Source organism: Taudactylus pleione, unplaced genomic scaffold (assembly GCF_031769625.1).
Source record: "Taudactylus pleione unplaced genomic scaffold, aTauple2 ptg000903l, whole genome shotgun sequence".
In the NCBI taxonomy this organism is placed as follows: domain Eukaryota; kingdom Metazoa; phylum Chordata; class Amphibia; order Anura; family Myobatrachidae; genus Taudactylus; species Taudactylus pleione.
This window is the reverse complement of record NW_028285304.1, coordinates 1,091,712-1,113,102: the sequence shown is the minus strand read 5'-3', so window position 1 is coordinate 1,113,102 and position 21,391 is coordinate 1,091,712. Positions and strand designations below refer to the sequence as shown.

The 21,391-nt window shown below is 49.3% G+C and overlaps 1 pseudogene across 1 annotated transcript in view; it reads left to right on the top strand.

The window, feature by feature from the left end:
* The window catches only part of LOC148473964 (uncharacterized), an 83,356-nt pseudogene that overhangs the window by 25,433 nt on the left and 36,532 nt on the right, over positions 1-21,391 (top strand). The window lies entirely within an intron of this gene.

Here is a 21,391-nt window from a genome sequence, read left to right as displayed (position 1 = left end):
CTGCAGCGTTGTCCTCTACATGTTGCTTAGTTTAAGGGGTGTGAGAGTAACTGATAGTTAGTTAGAAATCTAGTTATATGTACTGTATATAATCAGTAAACTATTAAATGAAAATATTACTATTGTTTTTAAGATGTGAACATTGGGCCTGATTCAGACCCACTCGCGAGCGGCTGTCCGCTCGCAAGTGGGTCGATGTTATGGACTGAGCATGCGCACGACGGAGGGAGCTCCGTCGTGCGCATGCGCCAGACGCGACGAGCGAAGGAAAGTCCTTCGCTCGTTGTGTCCGATCAAAGGGGGCGTGCTGTCAATGTTGATTGACAGCACGCCCCCTTTGGTGGGCGTGCTGGGGGCGTGCCTCCCTGACGGGGGCGTTCCCACGGGAACGCCTCCCGGCAGAAGCCGGCCCACTGACATCACTAGTGATGTCAGTGGGAGTGATTTTGGCTCTGATAGAGCCAAAATCACTCCGGAGCTTGCGGTTGAAAACCTCAACCGCAGGCTCCGGCTCGCAATTTCGATGGTCGCGATGGTCTCGACCATCGCGGCCATCACAAAGCACGCTCGTATAGCCTGTGGGTGGTGACCCACAGCTATACGAGCGTCCAGGAGGACGCTCCATGAAAATGGAGCCCGGCCCTCATTCAGAGCGTGCGCTCTGCTCAGAGCGTACGGCTCTGAATGAGGGCCATTGTTAGTTATTGCTGCCTGGGTGCAAAAGACGTAGGAACCTATTTTAAGACAACAGTAGGCAAAAAGCGCAACAGAAAATGGATTACCCCCCTTCAGTGGGCAACATTTGCTTATTGTCACGCATCGGGGTCTTAGCCTCAGATACCGGGTCCGGCGGTGTCAAGTCACTGCCCTCCGTTCCCTCCCTGGTCACTTCTGGCATCCCTGTGACCTGCGTTGGCACTGCTGCATGTGTGCCTGGCATTTACCCTCCTGTCAGTTCCCTTGGCACCAGAGCATGGGTGCGGTCATCTTGGAATTTTGCCACATGACCTGCTCAGCCAATAGGTGCTGGGAGAGACCTATTTAAACTAGGGGTGAGCGGGTTCGGATTTCTGAAATCCGAACCCCCCCGAGCCCCCCCGATCCGAGTCCGATCCGAGTCAGGCTCGACTTTTCCCGCCTGACTCGGATCTGAAATCGAGGCAAAACGTCATCATCCCGCCTTCCGAGTCTCGCGGGTTTTGGATCCTATATAAGGTACCCGCGTCGGCGCCATTTTCTCACTCGGCTGTGGACAGTGAAGAGGGAGGGTGGGAGTTAGGGCTGGCTGGGCTGTGTAGTGTAGTGCTGCTGTTGTCCACTACTTCAAAGTCCATAGGGGCTGGCTGTGTTGTGCTGTGCTGCTGTTGTTAATAGGGGCTGTGTCCACTACTTCAAAGTCCATAGGGGCTGCCTGGACTGTGTTGTGCAGTCAGTTCTCCATAGGGGCTGTGTCCACTCCAAAGTCCTGTGCAGTGTCCCAGTCTTAAAGGGGTGCTGTAGTGTTGTCCAGGGGGTGCTCTGTCCATCAGGGGTGCTCCCCCCCAAGTGCTAAAAAAATTATATATTTTCTGTGTTTGTGAATTGTGTGCGCAGTAGCCGCACGTGCATCAACAAAGTAGTGCCAAGCGTGCGCCTGTGTCATAAGTAAAGGGCCGGCTGGCTTGACCGTTAAAGGGTGCTGTAACCCCCAAAGTACACTCCAGTCCAAACCAAAAAAATATATATTTTCTGTGTTTGTGAATTGTGTGCGCAGTAGCCGCACGTGCATCAACAAAGTAGTGCCAAGCGTGCGCCTGTGTCATAAGTAAAGGGCCGGCTGGCTTGACCGTTAAAGGGTGCTGTAACCCCCAAAGTACACTCCAGTCCAAACCAAAAAAATATATATTTTCTGTGTTTGTGAATTGTGTGCGCAGTAGCCGCACGTGCATCAACAAAGTAGTGCCAAGCGTGCGCCTGTGTCATAAGTAAAGGGCCGGCTGGCTTGACCGTTAAAGGGTGCTGTAACCCCCAAAGTACACTCCAGTCCAAACCAAAAAAATATATATTTTCTGTGTTTGTGAATTGTGTGCGCAGTAGCCGCACGTGCATCAACAAAGGAGCAGCGCCAAGCGTGCGCCTGTGTCCCATAAGTAAAGAGACGGCTGGCTCATTTCTTAAAGGCTGGTGTAACCCACAAAGTGCACTACTCTCCAGCAAAAATAAAGAAATATTTTCTGTGTTTAGCCGCACGTATATATCAAATCGATATAACATAAATGGAGGACCAAACTTTCTCCGATAAAAATAAAATAGAGAAAGATCAAGAACCACTTCCTCCTAGTGCTGAAGCTGCTGCCACTAGTCATGACATAGACGATAACATGCCATCAACGTCGTCTGCCAAGGCCGATGCCCAATGTCATAATAGAGGGCACATACAATCCCAAATGACAAAGTTCAGGAAAATGACCTTGAAAAAAACATTTAAATCATCTGAAGAGAAACGTAAACTTGCCAATATGCCATTTACGACACGGAGTGGCAAGGAACGGCTAAGGTCGATCCCTAGTATGTTCATGACTAGTGGTTCAGCTTCACATGACGATGGAAGCCCTCCTCCCACTAAAAAAATCAAAAGAGTTAAAATGGCAAAAGCACAGCGAAGAACTGTGCTTTCTAAGAAGATATCACAAATCCCCAAGGAGAGTCCAAGTGTGGTGGTGGTTGCGATGCCTGACCTTCCCAGCACTGGACGGGAAGAGGTGGCTCTTTCCACCATTTGCACGCCCCCTGCAAGTGCTGAAAGGAGTACCCACAGTCCACTTGCTGATATGCAAATTGAAGATGTCACTGTTGAAGTACAACAGGATGAGGATACTGGTGTAGCTGGCGCTGAGGAGGAAGTTGGCGAGGAGGATTCTGATGGTGATGTGGTTTGTTTAAATCAGGCTCCGGGGGAGACAGTTGTTGTCCGTGGGATGAAAAAGCCCATCACGGTCATGCCTGGGCAGAAGACCAAACATTCCACCTCTTTGGTCTGGCAATATTTCTATCCAAATCCGGACAACAACTGTCTTGCCATATGTACCTTATGTAAAGGTGGAATAAGTAGGGGTAGGGACGTTAACCACCTAGGAACATCCTCCCTTATACGGCACCTGCAGCGCGTTCATAATAAGTTACTGTCAAGTTCAGAAACTTTGGCTAAGACCGTAAGCAGTCCAGGGACACCTAAATCCCGTTGTCCTGTTGTATCCAAGCGCCTGCAAACCACACCGTCAACTCCCTCCTCGTCAATTTCCGCCTTAGTCAGGATCGGAAGTAGTCCTGCAGGCCATGTCACTGGCATGACTGACTCTCCTATCCCGGATTCCTCCGGAGGATCCTGCATTGCTACGCCTCCTGCTGCCGCTGCTGCTGTTGCTGCTGCTGGGAGTCGTTCATCATCCCAGAGAGGAAGTAGGAACACCACTACTTTTACTAAACAATTGACCCTCCAACAGTCCTTAGCGAGGAGGATGAAGTACGACAGCAGTCATCCTGAAGCAAAACGTATAACTGAGGCCTTGACTGCTATGTTGGTGTTAGACGTGCATCCGGTATCCGCCATTAGTGCAGTGGGTTTAGACAATTGCTGGAGGTAGTGTGTCCCCGGTTCCAAATCCCGTCTAGATTCCACTTCACTAGGCAGGCGATACCGAGACTGTACAGAAACGTCAGAAAAAGTGTCCTCAGTGTCCTGAAAAATGCCGTTGTACCCAATGTCCACTTAACCACGGACATGTGGACAAGTGGAACAGGGCAGACTAAGGACTATATGACTGTGACAGCCCACTGGGTAGATGTATCACCTTACGCAGCAACAGCAGCAGCGTCACCAGTCGCAGCATCTCAGAAACGCCAGCTCGTTCCAAGGCAGGCTACGCTGTGTATCACCGGTTTCAGTAAGAGGCACACCGCCGACAACCTCTTAGAGAAACTGAGGGAAATCATCGCCCAGTGGCTTACCCCACTTAGACTCTCCTGGGGATTTGTGATATCTGACAGCGCCACCAATATTGTGCGGGCATTACATCTGGGCAAATTCCAGCACGTCCCATGTTTTGCTCACACAATAAACTTGGTGGTGCAGAATTTTCTGAAAAGCGACAGGGGCGTGCAGGAGACGCTTTGGGTGGCCCGAAAAATTTCAGGCCACTTTCACCATTCAGCGACTGCGAACACTCTTGAACCTGCCCCGCCATCACCTGAAGCAAGAGGTTGTGACGCGGTGGAACTCAACCCTCTATATGCTTCAGAGGATGGAGGAGCAGCAAAAGGACATTCAAGCCTATACATCCACCTATGACATAGGCAAAGGAGGGGGTATGCACCTGACTCAAGCGCAGTGGAGAATGATTTCCGTGTTGTGCAAGGTTCTCCAGCCCTTCGAACTTGCCACACGTGAAGTCAGTTCAGACACTGCCAGCTTGAGTCAGGTCATTCCCCTCATCAGGCTTTTGCAGAAGCAGCTGGAGAAAGTGAAGGTGGAGCTAAGACAGAGCGATTCCGCTCGGCATGTGGGACTTGTGGATGAAGCCCTTCATTCGCTTTGCCAGGATTCCAGGGTGGTCAATCTGTTGAAATCAGACCACTACATTTTGGCCACCGTGCTCGATCCTAGGTTTAAAGCCTATGTGGTGTCTCTCTTTCCGGCCGACACAAGCCTGCAGAGGTGCAAAGACCTGCTGGTGAACACACTGTCAGCTGAAGCGGAACGTGACACGTCAACAGCTCCTTCTTCATTTTCTCCCGCAACTGGGGCTGCCAGGAAAAAACTTAGGAATCCTAAGCAACCCGCTGGCGGTGATGCAGGGCAGGCAGGACCAAGTTTGGACATCTGGTCCGGACTGAAGGACCTGGCAACAATTTCTGACATGTCTACTGTCACTGCATATGATACTCTCACCATTGACAGAATGGTGGAGGATTACATCGGTGACAGCATCCAAGTAGGCATGTCAGACAGTCCATACCTGTACTGGCAGGAAAAAGAGGCAATTTGGAGGCCCCTGTACAAACTGGCTCTATTTTACCTGAGTTGCCCCCCCTCCAGTGTGTACTCCGAAAGAGTGTTTAGTGCAGCCGGGAACCTTGTCAGCGAAAGGCGTAGGAGGTTGCTTCCACAGAATGTGGAGAAGATGATGTTCATCAAAATGAATTATCAGCTCTTCCAGGGAGAGCAGCCTCCAGAACGTACAGAGGGACCTGTGGTGGTGGATTCAAGTGGGGACGAGTTAATACTTTGTGAGGATGAGGATGTACACACTGAAGAGGGTGAGGAATCGGTGGATGAGAAGGATGAGGATGACATCTTGCCTCCGTAGAGCCAGTTTGTGCAGGGACACATTAATTGCCAGCTTGTTTTGTGGGGGCCCAAACGAACCAATCATTTCAGCCACAGTTGTGTGGCAGACCCTGGCGCTGAAATGATTGGTTTGTTAAAGTGTGCATGTCCTGTTTATACAACATAAGGGTGGGTGGGAGGGCCCAAGGACAATTCCATCTTGCACCTCTTTTTTTTCTTTGCATTATGTACAGTTTGGGGCCTAGTTTTTCAAACTGCCATCCTGTCTGCCACTGCAGTATCACGCCTAGATGGGTCACGTGTTTGTGCCGCCCACTCGTGTCGCTTAGCATAGTCATCCAGCTACCTCGGTGCAACCTTTTGGACATAAAAACACTATTGTGAGGTGTGAGGTGTTCAGAATAGACTGGAAATGAGTGGAAATTAAGGTTATTGAGGTTAATAATAGCATAGTAGCAGAAAAACCTACAAATTCTGTGATTTTAGCTGTTTTTATGCTTTTTAAAAAAAAAATACAGATCCAAAACACAAAACCCAGAACCCAAAACACGGAAGGGTGGTTTTGGCAAAACCAATCCAGATCCAAAACACGAAGAAAGATCCAGATCCAAAACCAAAGCACGAAAAGTGGCCAGTGCACACCCCTAATTTAAACCCTCTCCTGTGTCCAGCTCATTACCACAACAACACTCTCTCACAGAGAACAGCCTCCTGGCTGCAATGGCTTCCAGCTACTGTATGTACCAGTCCCTGCATCTGACTCAGGGGCCTATTCATTAAACCTAAAAATTCTCTAGAGATAATTAGGTTTAGAACTCTCATGGAGTTCTAGCTAATTATAGGTGGAATTCATCATTCCTCCTCTCCATAAGTATCTATTCCGAAAAGCTGTCATTTTTGCGATGACAGCTTTTCGGGAAATAGATACTTTTCCCTCTCTACACTACCTTATCGCATCTGGAAACAGTGCTGCGCATGCGCTGTTACATCTGTAAAACCAGCGCATGCGCAGCACTGCCTACAGATGTGTTAAGTTTGTGTACCCCCCCCCCCCGACTTACCTGTCCGCGCAGCAGCCTCCGGCTCCGTCCTGCTGGTCTGTCATGTGGTTTCCCAGCAGACCACATGACCGATTAGAAAAAAAAATGTTTTTGTTTTTTTTCCCTAAACTTTCTTGTGCTCTGCTGGGGAGCACACATGTCCGACCAGCCTCCGGAGCCTGAGGACGGAGCAGAGCGCCGGAGGGACTCGTCGGGGGACCTGCACATGCGGATACAGGTAAGTCAATTCTGCTATTCGCCACCTCACAGTGGCGAATAGTAACTGCATCAAATTCCGAAAATTCATAATTTTCGGAATTTGATGAATACCACAATTTCCACAATGTATGGGGAGTGTGGAAATTAACGCAGGGGAACTTAGCAAGGAGATATCTGTGATATCTCCTGTGCTAAGTCTGTTCATGAATACCAAAATAACATTATTTAAGGAAAATGTCCTTAAAATTTTTATTTTAGTGTTGATGAATAGGCCCCTCAGTGATCTGCGCTTACAAAGTGTATTTACATCTGACTCAGCATCCAGTGTTCTGCATTCAAACTGCATATTGTTCAGAACCAATCTCCAGCTATCTGCGTATAAGTGTATCCTGCATCCATTCAGTCTGCATCACAAGCATCTATCAACTGGGCTGTTCTGAACTTCGCTCCCATTTCCAGCAGTTGTCTCAATACACACGGGATCGGTATGAAATACCGCCAGCCCTCTGGCCGGCAGTTCGATTCCCGGCAGCGCCTGGCCGACAAAAGCAGAGTTCCCGGCAGCGGAAGCCCGACAGCGCTGGAAATCCCGATCGTCACTAAGGTAAGTATAAACTAACCTAACCTAAGCCCCTAACCCTCCTTAGGGGTGCCTAACCCTAACCTCCCCCCAAGCGCCTAACCCTAATCCCCCCTCTGTGCCTAACCCTAACCCCCCCCTTCCCCGCTGCCTAAACATAAGTCCCCCGGGGGGGTGCCTAACCCTAAGCCCCCTCGGGGGTGCCTAACCCTAACCCTCCCTCCCCCTAGCCTAAGCCTAACCCTCCGGGGAGGTGCCTACCCCTAAGTCCCCCCCAGATGCCCTAAACCTAACCCTCCCCCCCCGTGGCTGTTCGCTCACGGCGCCCGGCATCCCTTCGATCGGGATGCCGGGCGCCGGTGTCCCGGCGTCGGGAAAATGACAGGCGTCTACAAATAGACGCCTGTTATTTAACCCCCGCCGGGATAATGCAGTCAGGAAGCCGGCTGTCGGGATTAAGACAGTCGGTTTCCCGATTGCATCCCCTACACACTGGTGCAACCATCTACATCCTAGGGGTACATTTACTAAAGTGAGCATTTTTAAAAGTGGACATGTTGCCCATAGCAACCAATCAGATGGTAGCTATTATCTGCTAGAAGGTTCTAGTTAAATGTTTAAGTAGAATCTGGTTGCTATGGGCAACATCTCAACTTCTAAAAACTCTCACTTTAGTACATTTACCCCCTACTCTCAGTAATGTGCAGCACTCCAGAATCTTCATCTCCTGCAGGCTGCCTCCAGTACTAAGGCACTCACTGGTCACATCTACTGCCCGTCTCTGCTCACTACAGTTCCCGAGTACAGTACCATGAAGAGACTATACCTGTCGTACTTCGGGCACTCTATCCAGTATTCTTCTGAAGACTATATTATATTGGTTCATTCACAAGCACCCATACCAGTGGCGTCCCTACCTGCTGATGTACCTGGTGCGGTGGTAATGTAGCAGTGAGCGCGGCACCGCCGTGCGCCAGAAAAAAGGAGGTGTGACCTCGTGTGAAGGGGCGTGGTCTCTGATGGATGGGGGTGGGGCCACACACCTGAACCCCGGTTTTAGTCTCACTACTTGTAGTGCCGGCTCCCTCACTGTGGCAGGAGCCGAGTGCTGCACGTACAGTAATTCTACAGTGCAGCACCTGGCTCCTGTCACTGAGGGAGAGTCTGCACTTTGGTGTCAACCCTTGGCGGGTGACACCCGGATGCGGCCCGCACCCACCTTGTGACCCATACATGTCCTTCTTGTAGTGATCCAGTTGACTAGGAACTTTATCGAGGCCCAAAGATTCAACTACTCTCCCATATACAAAGCTAACTCCAAGGGTCCTGATCTGAATCTACAAGACCCCAGTGACCTGAAACATCTGGAGCAACATAAAGCTGCCATCTTGTAAATTTCATAAAGAACAACTATTTATTTTCAGAATCCCACTCACATGGCACCTCCAGTGTCAATGATCTGCTGACTTTTAATCAACAAGTTCTTCAGAACTTATTTAATCTATTTTAGATTCCCCATGTAACCAGAAGGTGATGTCAGTAAGCATGTGATACTAGCTGACCAATCACATGAATTAGTTGAAGTATGTGCACTAAGGGCCTGATTCAGAGTTGGGAATAGAGAGAGAGATAGCACTTAACTGTGAACCTGGACAGACCATGTTGCAATGCAAAGGGTGTAAATACATTTTTTTTTTTTTTTATGCATGTAGGGTAAATACTGGCTGCTTTTGCATGTAGCCCACAAATACTGCACAGCTTTATTATTACAATTTAGATGTCAGTTTGGACACCTCCCTCCCAAATCTAAATCTCTCTGCACATTTTAAATCTGCCCCACCTGCAGTGCAGCATGGTGTCACCAAGATGATCAGTTGAGAGAGATATCTCACTCTATTCCCAACTCTGAATCAGGCCCAAGAGTGTCCAATTCCACATACAGCAGTGTTTATCGTCAAAGTTACATTCATTTAGATACTTATTTCTCAGTACTTCTTATATGGATTCATTATCATCATGTGCTCAGCAAGCTGTATCTCTCTGCAGGTGTTTGACTTTGAGCTGACGTCTGACGAAATGAAAATCATTGATGGACTCAACAAGAACCTGCGTTATGTGGATATTCCTCTGTATGTATCATTGTTATATGATGCTGGTAAATGTTTATACTTCAGAGACCACTGGTTGGTGTCACCTGGTTATCCAGCCAAATACAGTATCTAGATGTTTCATGTCTAAGGGGCCTATTCATCATCACTTAATTGTCACAAAAGCAGGTGAAAAAGCACATTTTCACCTGCAATTGTGACAATTAAGTATTCGGGCCATTCGTTAAGAAGGTGAAGCAGGAGATATCACAGATATACACCCCAAACACTAGTGTCACAGATATCTCGTACTTACCTTCTGTTTGCGGAATGGCCCGCTGTCCCCATACACTAGTATCACAGATATCTCCTGCTTACCTTCTGTTTGCGGAATGGCCCGCTGTCCCCATACACTAGTATCACAGATATATCCTACTTACCTTCTGTTTGCGGAATGACCCGCTGTCCCCATACAGTAGTATCACAGATATCTCCTGCTTACCTTCTGTTTGCGGAATGGCCCGCTGTCCCCATACACTAGTGGCACAGATATCTCCTACTTACCTTCTGTTTGTGGAATGACCCGCTGTCCCCATACACTAGTATCACAGATATCTCCTGCTTACCTTCCGTTTGCGGAATGGCCCGCTGTCCCCATACACTAGTATCACAGATATCTCCTGCTTACCTTCTGTTTGCGGAATGGCCCGCTGTCCCCATACACTAGTATCACAGATATCTCCTGCTTACCTTCTGTTTGCGGAATGGCCCGCTGTCCCCATACACTAGTATCACAGATATCTCCTACTTACCTTCCGTTTGCGGATGGCTCGCTGTCCTCATACACTAGTATCACAGATATCTCCTGCTTACCTTCCTCTCCTGGAATGGCCCGCTGTCCCCATACACTAGTATCACAGATATCTCCTACTTACCTTTCTCTCCCGGAATGGCCCGCTGTCCCCATACACTAGTATCACAGATATCTCCTGCTTACCTTTCTCTCCCGGAATGGCCCGCTGTCCCCATACACTAGTATCACAGATATCTCCTACTTACCTTCCGTTTGCGTAATGGCCTGCTGTCCCCATACACTAGTATGGGGTCAGAATTCATCAAGCTCCGAAAAACTGATATTTTCGGAGCTTGACTGCGGGGGCATTCGCCATCTTCAGATGGCGAATGAAGTAGGTCCAGGTTGCGAGAAGGGATCCTTTTGGATCCCTCCGCCCCTGTCCGGCACCTTCCGTCAGGGCTCTTGTGCGCATGCGTGACCTGTAGGTCGCGCATGAGTACCGCCGTCACTGCTGAAAAGATTCACTGCTCCGAAAAGGAACAGTGAAGCCGCTCGCGGGGGCAGCTGATTTCTCATCAGCTGCCACCGCGCCGGAGCAAAGCTGAATTGCTCCGGTGGCCACGGCGAATTAAAATGTTACTTATCGGGGTCCGTTCAGACCCCGATAATTAACATCATGAATAGGCCCCTAAAAGAGACAGTAAGGTGGACATGCCATATCTTTGTGGACGGGATGTACTAAAGGAAAAGTGCGGTAAAACCCCCATTTTCGGGGTTTTTACTGCACTTCAATATGTATTAAGCGCCGGCCGCCCTTTTATCGGTGGGGAGGGTAGCGGCAGAAAAACCTGGCATTACCCTATAGAAGCCTAAGGGCTTCTTTCCGCACCTGACGCTTTGCCGCCTTGCCGCCCCGCTGTCGCCGAGCACTCGTCCCCACTCAACTTAGTGTCCTGGTCGCCAGACCGCACTCCTCCTGGGTCTTCCGCCACCTCCTCCTCCTAATCTTCTTCCGGGTGCAGGGAGGAGGAGGAGGAGCCCGGGAACTACCTGCTTGTGACCTGTGCAGGAAGTTCCCGGGGCTCGGAGGGGGCGGGGTCCTACGGGGACCCCTTCACCCAGCGTCAGCTGCTTCGCAAAGGGGAGCTCTTATAGCAAGAGCTGTCCTTTGCGAATCTAATCGCATATGTTAGTACATATGCGATTAGTAAGGTTGCGGTGACCGGCAACCTTAGTACATCCTGGCGTGTGTGTTCTATATGGTCTTTTCCATATGTGACCATTCTCCCAGTGATGTCATAACATGTGACCTACTGTACAGACAGACAGACAGACAGACCAGTGGCATAGACAGCTTTTCACATGAGGGGGAGCATGAGATGAAAATAATAAGCACCTCAGGCTCAGATGTTTCAAAATTCAAATATCAAAATCTAAATACATTACTTGTATACATATGAAATCTATGATTACCCCCTAACATTACAATAATACCCCCACTTACTACAGAGACAGTATAAAACAACACAGCAGAACACCATACAGTAAACAGAGCGTCCCAGTGATCACCGTATAGTAAACCAGCCAGGGTCTAATGTCCCCTGTGGCTCTCAGCCTGCACTACACCTGCCACAGCACCTACTGCACCTTCAGCCGGTGTCCAGGGTCTAATGTCCCCTACGTCTCATCCTGCACTACACCTGCCACAGAACCTACTGCACCTTCATCCTGTGGCCAGGGTCTAATACTCCCTGCGTCTCATCCTGCACTACACCTGTCACAGTACCTACTGCACCTTCAGCCTGTGGCCAGGGTCTAATACTCCCTACGTCTCATCCTGCACTACACCTGCCACAGTACCTACTGCACCTTCATCCTGTGGCCGTGGTCTAATACTCCCTGCATCTCAGCCTGCACTACACCTGCCACAGTACCTACTGCACCTTCATCCTGTGGTCAGGGTCTACTACACCCTACATCTCAGCCTGCACTACACCTGTCACAGCACCTACTGCACCTTCATCCTGTGGCCGTGGTCTAATACTCCCTGCATCTCAGCCTGCACTACACCTGCCACAGTACCTACTGCACCTTCATCCTGTGGCCAGGGTCTAATACTCCCTGCGTCTCAGCCTGCACTACACCTGTCACAGCACCTACTGCACCTTCATCCTCTGGCCAGGGTCTAATACTCCCTGCTTCTCATCCTGCACTACACCTGTCACAGTACCTACTGCACCTTCATCCTGTGTCCAGGGTCTAATACTTCCTGCGTCTCAGCCTGCACTACACCTGTCACAGCACCTACTGCACCTTCATCCTGTGGCCAGGGTCTAATACTCCCTGCGTCTCAGCCTGCACTACACCTGCCACAGCACCTACTGCATCTTCATCCTGTGGCCGGGGTCTAATACTCCCTGCGTCTCAGCCTGCACTTCACCTGTCACAGTACCTACTGCACCTTCATCCTGTGGCCAGAGTCTAATACTCCCTGCGTCTCAGCCTGCACAATACCTGCCACAGTACCTACTGCACCTTCATCCTGTGGCCGGGGTCTAATACTCCCTGCGTCTCAGCCTGCACTACACCTGCCACAGTACCTACTGCACCTTCATCCTGTGGCCGGGGTCTAATACTCCCTGCATCTCATCCTGCACTACACCTGCCACAGTACCTACTGCACCTTCAGCCTGTGGCCAAGGTCTAATACTCCCTGCGTCTCAGCCTGCACTACACCTGCCACAGCACCTACTGCACCTTCATCCTGTGGCCAGGGTCTAATACTCCCTGCGTCTCAGCCTGCACTACACCTGCCACAGTACCTACTGCACCTTCATCCTTTGGCCAGGGTCTAATACTCCCTGCGTCTCAGCCTGCACTACACCTGCCACAGTACCTACTGCACCTTCATCCTGTGGCCAGGGTCTAATACTCCCTGCGTCTCAGCCTGCACTACACCTGCCACAGCACCTACTGAACCTCCAGCCTGTGGCCGGGGTCTAATACTCCCTGCACCTCAGCCTGCACTACACCTGCCACAGTATATACTGCACCTTCAGCCTGTGGCCAAGGTCTAATACTCCCTACGTCTCAGCCTGCACTACACCTGCCACAGTATATACTGCACCTTCAGCCTGTGGCCAGGGTCTACTACCCCCTACATCTCAGCCTGCACTACACCTGTCACAGTACCTACTGCCAGGGTTGTCTTAACAGCAGTGTGGGCCCTGGGCAAAGCAATGCACTGGGGCCCCTACCCACCCATTCACAGGAAAAAAATGTAAATGGTCAATAAAAGTAAACCCTCCTGCATGCCCATCAGACCTCCCACACATGTAGAGAGACTCTGTCTGACTGGTCTGAAGCCGGTGGATGAAGTGAAACTGGGACTGAGGTGAGTACTCATCACCGGGGGAGATGGAGTGGGGGAGGTTAGATCAGAATACAGTGCACCGGTGGTCGGCTTATAAATATATCACAAATTTACCAACTGGCTGCAGCTGCAGGGGGGCAGGTTGGCAGGCCCCACAAGCTTTGGGCCCTTGGGCAACTGCCCAACAAGCCCAATGGAAGAGATGGCCCTGCCTACTGCACCTTCATCCTGTGGCCAGGGTCTAATACTCCCTGCTTCTCAGCCTGCACTACACCTGCCACAGCACCTACTGCACCTTCATCCTGTGGCCAGGGTCTAATACTTCCTGCTTCTCAGCCTGCACTACACCTGCCACAGCACCTACTGCACCTTCATCCTGTGGCCAGGGTCTAATACTCCCTGCATCTCAGCCTGCACAATACCTGCCACCAGGGCCGTTGAGAGCCTGTCCGGGCCCGGGTAATGGAGGGGGCATGGCCTATTAGCGGGAGGCATGGCCACGCCCCCTTGGAGAAAAAAACTCATCAGTGTGATCGCTCTCCCCCCACAGCCATAGGAGACTGCCGCAAGCAGTCTCACACAGCAGCCCAGCACAAGCTGTGTGCTGAGCTGCTGTGAGGGAGGGGGGGGCGACGCCGGGCCCCTCTAGCAAGCCCAGGCCCGGGTAAACTGTACCCGCTCCCCCCTTCCTCTCGACGCCCATGTCTGCCACAGCACCTACTGCACCTGCAGCCTGTGGCAAGGGTCTAATATTCCCTGCGTCGCAGGGCCTGATTTATTACCATTTGCAACTGCGATTGCGCACGCAATTGGAAGATTGTTAAGATATGCGCATGCATTGCAGTGTGCGTGCGCAAACTGTCCACTGCGATCGGTACTGTGATCACAGTGGCTACGCAGACCTATAGCAGAGTGATTTACAGGAAGTGCCGTTTGAGGGAGATGATGGGGGGGGTCGTCGAAATGCAAGCGTGCCAGTGCTCTTCAATGCCGTTGCAGGGGCGTGCATAAATTAGCCACTACGATGCCATACGCAGTGTGAGGTCTCATAGCGTGTGTTGAAGTTATCAATTAAGGTCAGAGCTTGTGCAAGTGTGCGTGAGGCTGCGATGGTACTCGATTGTACCGATGGTTTCACTGTCTTGCTAAACATTACGGATGTGTGTAAGGTAAAGTGGTCGTCCTTATGTTGTGCTGTGGCAGCATAGTGGTCGCAATGGATTAGCATACTATCGCAGTTGAACTGCGTGCGTAATCGCCATTACAATAGCGATCTTTACTGAATGTTCAATAAAGGCCTCCATGCAAGTGGCATTACCCAGAACCCCTTTCTCCTTTCAGAGCGGCTCATTGTACTGCTTGGTAAAACAGAAGTATTATTCTACCTCATAAATATTGCACGGTTTATTAAACAAAGCTATTGACCACTATAACACGATTATTTCCCCCCGGTGTCTCTTATTACAAGATTAAGAAATATTCTAGAAAATTCAGTGGAAAAATAATAATAATAAAAATTTCCCATTTGCCTTAATTGAAAAATAAAACACACATGTGACCGAGGTTTGAGGTATTCTTACTCCATGAAGTATTGCAAAAATCCAGTCACATAATCTCTGTATATAAACACAGGTCTGGTGTCCATTATCCATGATGTATAAGTATACATGGAAATAAGATGGAGGAAAGGCTGCCAGGGACATTTCTGGCACGAGAAGCTGAAATATCTAAATATGTGTCTAGTCCAACACAATCGCCAAATAACAGAGGCCTGGGTTTTAAGAATACAGATATATTTTCATAGATCAGGAAGCAAACATTCATCGATCACCGTTATTACAGTACGTACATCTGCGTATTTAAATATAGGTAATATTCGGGGAGAAGAAAACAAAATGCCACATCAATAAGTTATAGTACGAGAATATAGTGTTTGCGCCACATATTAAAAGGTTTTACAAGATATATAGTGTTTGCGGAGGAGTTTACTGGGCATTGAAAAAATATAAGATTAAGCTATGGAGATAAATGACTGCGACTCTGTTTAGTGACCTTTTCCTCCAACAATTAAATGTTAAAGATGCCATATTGTTTCTGTACAAAATAGTTAGTATACCCCACGTCAACCTATCGGACACAGAGGGCCCCAGGTTACTCAAACCAGTTTTCAATGTGTTGGTTTTTAGATAAACAAAGGGGAGAAACGGGCCCGAAACTACTATTTTGCCTAGGGATGGCCGACCATCGATGATTATAAATCATCGAAGGTTTATGGTCGATGTCGAATGCTTTTACCATCGATGTCAGAGAGCCAATGGTTCTTAGCCATCGATGGACAAGTGGGAGCTAATGTTATTTTCTTTTTTTGGATGGGACGCTCGCTAAGCCCCACCCCTGTTTTCGATTGGCCAGTGGTCCACCATTCCCGCTGCAGCAGTGGCTATCGAGGGGTGTAAACTATCCATGAGTCACCATAGATGGTTTTTGTGCCATCGATGGTAAACACTAAATGACCCATCGATGGTAACCATCGATGGACACCCAACCGATGGTCGTCCCTACTATGGGGGCTGTGGGTTTCATTCAGACCCGCTCGCGAGCGCTGTACGCTCGCAAGCGGGTCGATGTTACCCAAATGCACATGCGCACGACGGAGGCTGCTCCGTCGTGCGCATGCGCGAGACCCGGTGAGCGACGGGGAAGACGTCGCTCGGGGTCTCGCAACTTTGGTGGGCGTGCCGGGGGCGTGGCTGCCCAGACGGAGGCGTTCCCATGGGAAAGCCTACCGTCTGGGTCCGGCCCCACTGACATCACTAGTGATGTCAGCGGGAGTGTTTTTGGCTCGATAGAGCCAAAAGCACTCCGGGCTTGCGGCAGACGAGACCCTACCGCAAGGGTCTCGTCGCAAGCCCGACCATCGCGACCATCTTTTTGGCCGCTCGCATAAGCTGTGGGTGGTCACCCACAGCTATGCGAGCGGCCAGGAGGCCGCTCCAATTTTAGGGAGGCCGGCCCTGATCCAGAGCGAGCGCTCTGGTCAGAGCGTCCGGCTCTGAATCAGGCCCTGTGTCTGATGTGTGCCTATCATCTAGACACAATGGAGACAGGCATTTTGTGGGTTAATCAATATTTATGATAATACATCCTAACCATTCTCAAAAAAAGTGTGAACATTGCTGAGGCATGAGGCATGAAGCGCCTCAGTCTTGTCAGTAGTTCATATTCAATCTCTTGTATTCTTGTGATGTGTTTTTGTGAAGGGCAGAATTGTGAGAACAGCAGGCTCCACTTTCTTTCATTATCTTGCTGTTTATATAGGACGGCATAAACAGTGATGAGCGATACTGGTACAATACAAATATATATAATGTTGTTTGGTATAAAATGGGATGTGGTGGTAGTGGGGCCACTTAAATATGAGGTAGTTGGTGTCAGGGAATTTGTATTAAAGCATTCTATGGAGACAAAGCAGAGGGGGGGGGGCTGCCTATGATCAAATATACATATATGGAAGTACTTAGCGAGTGACAGGGAGACAGAAGATGGTTAGATCTAAAATTAAGAGCCTCATTTATCAACAAGTTTTATCACTCACAACAAGTGATAAAACTCATTGCGTATGATAATGGTGCTCCAGCCAATCAGCTCCCAACTGCCATCTGTTTGAAAAGTGACAGTTGGGAGCTGATTGGCTGGAGCACCATTTTTCATACGCATCGAGTTTTATCACTCGTTGTGAACGATAAAGCTCATTGATAAATGAGGCTTTTAGTGGGCTGCAGGACCTCTGATGTCACAACCATATGACCCGCGACAACAGGGGGAGGAACAAGGTTCAGAACATGAGATCAAAAGTGTACCCTCGAGGGCTCGCTTCAATCACCATAGGTTAATACTCCCACTCTTGGTCCACGTGGATAGAAAAAGTGGTCGCTGACTGGCCCTGCCGTAGAGGTCACATGCTTGTGACGTCAGGTGTGCTTCTGCCAACCTAGATCTAGCATCAACCAACAGAGGATCCTGCCCAACCAGCCTTGCAGCATGCGCCCATGATAGCATGCTGATTGGTGGATGACATGCCTCAAACACCAATTAGAGCGCAGGAGGGGGTGGGGCCAACGAACTCCTCCATCACCATCTCTGGTTCCACGACTGCCATAAATTGCCTTTGTTTCTCCCAGCTGCCAATTGATGGTCTCCCCAAGTTGCAGCCTAACATTCTGGTCTTTGGAAATATCTGCGCAATGTAGAAGCGTGCATGGAGTCTGTAAAACCTACAGAGCCGCGCACACCCAGCCTGTTTCCATTTTAGATCAGTCCCTTTTTATAAAATAAGGGCCCATTTTAGCCTCATACAGTATATGGCTGAACTGAATTACGACAGTGAAGGCACATCGGGCGTGTATGTATTTACATGCGGAGCTTTGGTGTGTTTATGAAGTCGCTCCACTGAAGTGTAAGGTCAAAAATGCGTCCCAATTTAGGGAAAGACCCGAAGTCTACAAGCTCTGAGACGGTGCAAAAATCTAGTATTTCTGGCAGAGTGTAGACGACCGTGATGCCATTCGCACTGTTAGAGACGCTCCCTAAAAATGTTCCTTCTGGATTGCTAAGATAATATGCTGCTATGAGTTCAGCCTGGCCTGCGCACATGGACACACGCGCACAGGGTTGACCACCACTGTTTGTAGACAATAAAGACCTGATTCTGAAAATGCACACTAATGCAATTGCAGCTGGAACACAATTGCTAAAATACAGTATGCTATGGTTTCTAAAGCCTACCTGAGCATAGGGGCGCCCATTGCTGCCTTCTCATATCCGTCCGACAACGCGCACCAGCACAAACATCGGGAACATGGACACACATCGGGCAGCCACGCAGCTTCTGAGTCAAATCTGACCTGTCTCAAACACTGCGTCTTTCCTGACACACAGAGAGCTCTCATGCTGCAGAGGAGATCGTAAATGGCTAATTTATGCACGTCCATGAAACGGCGTTTAACAGTCAGACACACCTGCGTTTGCTTAGCCACCCCCTGTTATCTCCCCCAAACGCTGTCTACCTGTCACTCACTTACTCCTCCTCCTCGTAATCACAATTCAATCAATGCACGTGCGCAGTGCGGCTTTCACGCTTGCGCAATATCTAACAACCACTCGACCTGCGTAAATATCGTCATTGCAAAAATCTTTAAATCAGGCCCTAAGTACATTATAAAACGTAGGAGGCAAGCAATGTCCAACCCAATCCCTAAACCCCTTTGAATATTTCCAAATACGACACTTTTTAGGCTCCTTGCCACAGGCCCCACTTCTCCGTGACCTCATTCCTTTTGAACGACTCTGTAAATATTGCCCCATGTCTAAAGAGATGATTTCTCAAATATACGGCATTCTTATAGATGCTGCTCTGCCTACTAATAATCCCCATGAATCCTCCTGGGAGATAGATCTTGGCCCTCCACCTGGCGAAGAGGCTTGGGACGACATGAGACTGGCAATTGCTAAAACCTCTATCTCTACCCACCTTAAAGAAACTTCTTACACATTGTATTACCGTTGGTACTATACCCCAGTACGGCTCTCCCATATGTGCCCTGCTGCTTCACCCCTCTGCTGAAGAAACTGTGGCCTCTGAGGTACCCTCAGTCATATCTGGTGGACCTGCCCAACTCTTGAACCTTTTTGGACCTCGGTTCATGCCCTTCTGAACACTGTATTTGGGACCCCAATTCCGAAAGACCCATGGACTTTCCTTTTAAGTTACCCCCCTCCTGATCTTAGCAACCGTTCTGTAAAATTGTTGTCCCACATGTTAGTTGCTGCTAGAAGTTTGATTGCCCGTAACTGGAAAAACCTTCTTCCGCCAACCCTCTCTCACAAATCCGGCATATAGCGGAAATGGAAAATATTACCTACTATCTTCATGATAGAGGCCATATGTTTTCTCAGGTTTGGGCTCCGTGGCTCTCATACGAAAACACTTCGCCACCTCTGCTCACCATATGTAACCCATGCGCGATGGCTGAGTCTGCTCCCCCCTCTGACCCCTCTGTGACAAACCCCCCTACTTAACTTAATATTTTCTTCTGCTGTTCTCCAAATGGCACGTTTTTCTTCCTTATACTGCTTCATGTCTAGCATTTGGTATTCTCTATGGTATCTTGCTTCCCCCGGTAGTCCTGTACCCCCCCCCAACACACTCCCACCCCCTCTACTGACCCCAGCCTCATATGCTTATTGCTAATTATTTCTTTTAAAAAAATGGCTCATTTGTAATGTTTATTATATCTGTGTTCTTGCATGTTTTCTTTTTCTGTGAGCATTCTCAATAAAGAATTTAAAACAAAAAAAACGTAGGAGACAAGACAGGACGGACGTCCGCTGTCATCTCACAATACCGTTTTATATCTTTACAGGTTTGGGGAACATCCGGAGTACCCACTGCACGAGGAATATTAATGGACCCTTTTCTTGTGATATTAAGATATCGCAAACCAGAAACTGAAAGTGATGTGAAGTTGTTTGGGCAATATCTAGGGGACTAGCCGGAAGACACAAGCACACTGGAAATGCTGCCATGTTTTAAAACCTTTTATAAACGTATATTATCTTCTTGACTTGTGATACCAAATGACATTGGCCCTCATTCAGAGCCGGACGCTCTGAGCAGAGCGCACGCTCTGAATGAGGGCCGTCCTCCATAATTATGGAGCGTCCTCCTGGACGCTCATATAGCTGTGGGTCACCACCCACAGCCTATACGAGCGTGCAGGTTGATGGCCGCGATGGTCTTGACCATCGCCACTGCGAGCCGGAGCCTGCGGTTGAGTTTCTCAACCGCAAGGCTCGGAGTGATTTTGGCTCTATCAGAGCCAAAATCACTCCCACTGACATCACTAGTGATGTCAGTGGGCCGGCTTCTGACGGTAGGCGTTCCCTTGGGAACGCCCCCGTCTGGGAGGCACGCCCCCGGCACGCCCACCAAAGGGGGCGTGCTGTCAATCAACATCGACAGCACGCCCCCTTTGATCAGACACAACGAGCGAAGGAAAGTCCTTCGCTCGTCGCGTCTGGCGCATGCGCACGACGGAGCTCCCGCCGTCGTGCGCATGCGCAGTGCACACCGGACAGCCGCTCGCGAGTGGGTCTGAATCAGGCCCATTGTCTTTGCCAAAGGGAATGGAGCAGGTTTTTGCTGGTGTAATAGTTTGGTTTGACTTCACCTACTCCATCAATTGGCATATCATTGGCAATATCCCATGCCAACAGTAATCATTATGGTCTGCCGCGGATCTGGCGCTTGCAGTGATGATCTGTGCCGCAATGTTGCAGAACATTTGTTAAATAAAGTTGTGATCTCTCTTTTGCCACATGTCTCTCTCTGTCTACCTGTGAATTCCAGGCATCCACAGCCAGGTGTGAAAGTGGAGAATCCCTTTAGGAGGTTGGTAACTTCATCCTGCCATATTTTGGCAAATGTACCTCCCACATATGGTTACTGACGTAGATTGATAAATACACTATATTGTCAGCAATATATGTGGCCACTTTTATATTAATTCCTTACCTTTTACATATCATGCTTTATAATGCTGGGATTGATGGGTTTGATGAAGGGGTAATGGGGACAGGTTGTTTGGTTTAGTCTCAGCTGAAAGTGCCTCCACCCAGGCTTTTAGGGGGAGATGTAACAAACCTTGGAGAGACTAAAGTGGAGAAGTTACCCAAAGTATCCAATCAGCTTCTAACTATCATTTCATAGACTGTGCTAGATAAATGACAGACACTTATTGGTTGCTGTGGGCAATTCCCCCACTTTATCTCTCTCCAAGGCAGGTGTGTATCTACAACGGGTGCAGGGTGTGTGGTGCACATGGGCCCCTAGGTCCAGGGGGACCAACAACGCACACCCTGCACCCATATTTAGTTACTTACTGTTCCGCAGTCATCTCCCCCACCCACAG